General features: G+C 37.3%; 1 protein-coding gene across 1 annotated transcript in view; it reads left to right on the top strand.

The window, feature by feature from the left end:
• The first annotated feature begins 803 nt into the window (after positions 1-803).
• The window catches only part of LOC107101098 (cyclic GMP-AMP synthase-like), a 19398-nt gene continuing 15636 nt past the window's right edge, over positions 804-4565 (top strand). Inside the window, exon 1 of the mRNA XM_015399862.1 lies at positions 804-947. The gene's annotated coding sequence lies outside the window, so the exon portion shown is untranslated. The remainder of the gene's footprint in view (positions 948-4565) is intronic.

Below are 4565 nucleotides of genomic sequence, written 5' to 3'. Positions count from 1 at the left end.
AAATCGTGTTCAGTGAGTTGCACATCAAAAATGTCTCCCATTCAGTTTAGCTTAGGGTTGTAACGATACTAAACTTTTCAACTTGATACCGATACTAAGGAAAATATTCGATACTCGATACCATTTTCGATACCACAAGAATCAAAACTCCAAATTTCAACAGGAATATTTTGATTAATAATTAAAATACAAAAAATAAATACAATAAACAAAAAAAACAATATTTTGAGGTTGTTTGCTGTGCACAGTATTAACCAAGCTTGATAAAAAACTTACAAAATTAAAATTAAGATTTCCTTCCTTGGCTATGTTTTGCACACATAATGACACTAGCCAAACCGGTTAGGAAACAAAAATAATTCTCAGCAGCTGCATCTGTTACAAAAAAAAGTCTGAAACTGAAAAGTGCGTAGAATTATTCAATCACACAGTGTTCAGAAAGCTCTGTATCGATACTTTTGAAAATGAGTATTGTATCCGGATACAACATTTCAGTATCGATACTTTTTTTGAGTATCGATACTTTTGACAACCCTAGTTTAGCTACAGTTGATCTAAAACAAATGGTGCAAAAGAAATTCAAACACGTATATTAAAATCTTAAAAAAGATCTATATATATATATATATATATATATATATATATATATATATGTTGCTGGAGTGCTTTAGATTAATGTTTATATAGTTATATATAGGTCACACATTTGCTGCAGGACATAAGAACTGGAGAATTGAATTATGTCTTAAACAGCCTTCCATATATTTACATAATACGTTACAGCCGGAGCAACAGGTTTCAGTTTTATGTTCCATGAAAGTTGAAAGTGAAACCATCCAGCCAATCAGCTCTGCTGTCGGTTCTAGCAGCTCTAGATCTAGCAGGTGGGATCCAGTTCTTTGTTCTGTTAAAGTCAGAAGTTTGATTCACAGCTGATCCTGGGTCAGGTAAGGGATGCTGAATTATTTTATTGCTTTCTGATTCATCTGAAAATCTTTCACAGGAAAATGAGATGTATATGAAAAAGGAGGTTCGTCTCCTCTCTGTCGCCGTAGAAAAAGAATTCAGTTCCAACCTTTCTCTATGGTTTTGCTACACTTGATGGTAGAGTGAGGAAAAACATAAAAAACAAGTAAAGGGCGATTCCGCTTAATTTTTCCCAACCTTCTGCTTTTTTAATCTACTCTAATTAAAAAACTACAACACCCAGACACATCAAACCTGGACTAGATTGATCTAATCTGCTTGTAGAATAATTAAAACCTGGGATTTGTGAAACTTTAATAAAACTGATTTTTACATTTTTTTTAGTGTCTATGTCAAACTAGAGTTAGTCTGGCTCTAAAACAACAGCTGGACTTCACATCTGGACCAGATTATTCTAAACTGCTTATAGAATCATTAAAACCAGGTCTCTGAGCTAAATGCTCTTTTTCCACCCTTTTTAACTGACACTTGTTATACATCAATATATGATTATATTGTTTGAATTGTGTAAATAAAGAGTTCCACCCAGCCTCTGGAGGAGTGGTGCATCTGGTTCATTGTGCTCTGTCAATTCCAGAGAAGCGGGTTCCCACTGACTCTACATTAGACTTTTTTTCTCTGCTTTGTGAAGTCTGGGAATGTAACTCTGGACTCTAGTCATAGAATGACTATATACGGCAGGGGTCTTCAACCCTCAAACTGATAAAACTGTGTTCTATCACACTGGTCCTATAGTCACTCTATTACATACACTGGAAAAATTATCTAGAAATAAGTAAAAATGTCTTACATTAAGTGTATTTACCGTTTCAGTAGGTAAATGAAATGAGTATTTTTACTCTAAAATAAGATAATTAGATAAAATGCACTTGAAATCAAACAATGTAATTGTGTTTTCTTATTTTAAATCTAAATTGTCTTGTTCCATTGGCAAAATGTATCTTTTATCTCCTCAATTCAAGACTAAATGCACTTATTTTTAAGAAAACAATTACTTATCTAGATTTCGATTTTTTTCCTGTGTATGGAGTAATGTAACTAAAGTAATCCCTCCCTGGGATTTATTAAAGTATTTCTGATTCCTGGTGTTTTGAATGAAACGGTGCCCAGCTTGAAAGAGCTCCTGTGTGTCACTGAATGTGTGCATTGATCATGGGCGGTTCTAGACAGGGGCCAACGGGGGCCAGTGCCCCTGTAGATCATGTCCTGGTCCCTGTACTGAAGACATAAAACTCAAAGAAATTCTAATGATGATCTGCGCTGGAACAGACATGGTTACTGATAGGTCCTTTGGATCTATTAATTTTTTTTTTCTTCATAAAGTCAGTTTTACTAATTACTTAAAAACAATAAGGTGAGAAATTCAGTGGAATTGAGATAAGATCCCAGTTTTCATCTGCCAAATGTTTTTTTGAAAACAAATTGCTCTAATTTTCTTGAGTTCTAATTCAGATTTTATACAAAACTGTTATTTATAAAAAAAAATATGTAAAATTCTTAATTTACGAATGTTGATTGATCTAATAAGAAAAATAATTTTAATTAACCCCTTTTGAATAGAAATTTCACTTCATGCAGCTCTCTTAATATATTTGAATTACTTGTTTTTCTAATTTTATTTCATGCTTTTCGGTGCCCCCATGAAAACACGCTGGCCCCCTTACTGGCCCCCTGGTACATTTGACTGAAAGATATCTTCTGCCTCCATTTATCTGTTTACTACAGTGTGTTGAATTCATGTTAATGTGGATTTAAAGACATTTCAATTAGTGGAAATAATTGCAGGGAGGAATATAGATAAAGTCTAATCAACTAAAACATTTCGTGACCCCCATGCAGTACCTCCATGGACCCCCTAGGGGTCGCGGACCCCCTGTTAAAGACATCCAATATAAGGTATTTGGTGCTGGTCCATAAGGTCTCTGAATAGGGTGTGTAACATTGGTTGGGCTGAAAATAGCATATTTGCTGTTCTATGAGCTCTAATGCAGCCTGGTTAAAAGCTCTAGAATTAAACGACAGGTTTTCTTCATTTTATGGTATGATCATGAATATTTAGGTGAGCTGTGCGCTGATTGGTTGGTTTACAACGAGCGAAGCTGCTGAGCAAAGACGCATCATAGCAACAAGCACTCACTGACTGAAACAGGACCAGACGTCCTCTTTTTCCTGGACATGTCCTACTTTTCATACCTAAAAAAAAAGTCCGGGGGGAATTTCAAAATCGTCCGGGATTTTGGTCAACTACAGTGCAGCATGTAGTAATGAATAAACTCATCCCGGACCAGCCCCCAAGCCGTCAGCTCGGGGGCTGGTCCGGGAACCCAGGTGGACGGGGGCAGGGAGCCAGCTGTGGACAAAAGAACAGGCCAGAACCAAATAAGGCAACATCTCCAAGTTAACGTCAACTTGGTGCTTCGTTTGGATTCGCCTGTTTTATGGTGGAAGTTCAGAATTATGAGATTTGCAGAGAAAGGAGGTGTTGATGGGGTTTGAACTTCTCTGTACGTCCATTTCACCCACAGAACTATCGTTATTCATCTATGGCAATAGAAACTTGGTTTTGCATTCTATGACCCCTTTAATGTAAAACTATTAAACCTCTGGATATTTCTGCCCTTTAAAGCTCCTCCACCTTTCAGATATTTTGAGGAGCCAAATCAGGAGTTCAGAGACGTATTGCAGATACAGTCTGACCAGCATCTGAATACGCCTCTGTTTATTTTGGTGTTTCCTGCTTCACTTTCCTGCTTCTCCTCCTTCTCTGATTGGCATTATCCTGTCCCTCTGCATCAACTCTGCAATAACTGACACTGGCCTTCTCAGCTACTAACAGCAGCAGTGATACAAAATGACAGAATCCAGTACCTGAACAAGAATAATATAGAAAAGTAAAGCCTACACACAAACACAGTCACTTTTTCAACTTCTTTTTATTTTTATTGAGCGGTTAAAAATAGTGAAATATTAATGTAAAAGCAGAACATAAAAACTGGATGTGTTTTATTCCATATGATCTATTTTACCTCTGAACAAGGAAATACTTCTTCAGCAGTAAAGAAATATGGGAGCTGAGTCAGCAGGGACTGACATTGTTAAAGCAGGTTAATGATTTATGTACATCATGTATAACATTGCTGACAGGCTGCCTTTAATGTTCTGTCTGCCTTGGATACAAAACAAAAACACATTACATGACAGGTCTGGACTGAATAATGTAGACCACCTTTGCTTTCAACATCCTGACCATGGTTCCTTTAAAAAAGAATGAGTGTTTTTTTTACCTGGTTGTCTCGATGCCTGTATGAGGTCTAGTCCTGGTGCTTGTGTGCATCACATGCCTTCTTTGATTCCTGTGCTCACAATTACCTCACTAATTTCACCCTGACTCTGGCCAAGTCTTAGACTCCTGCCTGCCATGGTTTAACCACCATTCACCTTTTTAAGCCTGCCACCAGCCTGTTCAGTTTACCACCAGTCTGTCAGCCTGCCACCAGCCTGTTCAGTTTACCACCAGTCTGTCAGCCTGCCACCAGCCTGTTCAGTTTGCCACCTGTCCGTCAGCCTGCCACCAGCCG

This window comes from Cyprinodon variegatus, unplaced genomic scaffold (assembly GCF_000732505.1).
Source record: "Cyprinodon variegatus isolate N-32 unplaced genomic scaffold, C_variegatus-1.0 Scaffold1053, whole genome shotgun sequence".
In the NCBI taxonomy this organism is placed as follows: Eukaryota; Metazoa; Chordata; class Actinopteri; order Cyprinodontiformes; family Cyprinodontidae; genus Cyprinodon; species Cyprinodon variegatus.
Note: the sequence above shows the minus strand (reverse complement) of the source record. Positions and strands in the feature narration are given on the sequence as shown.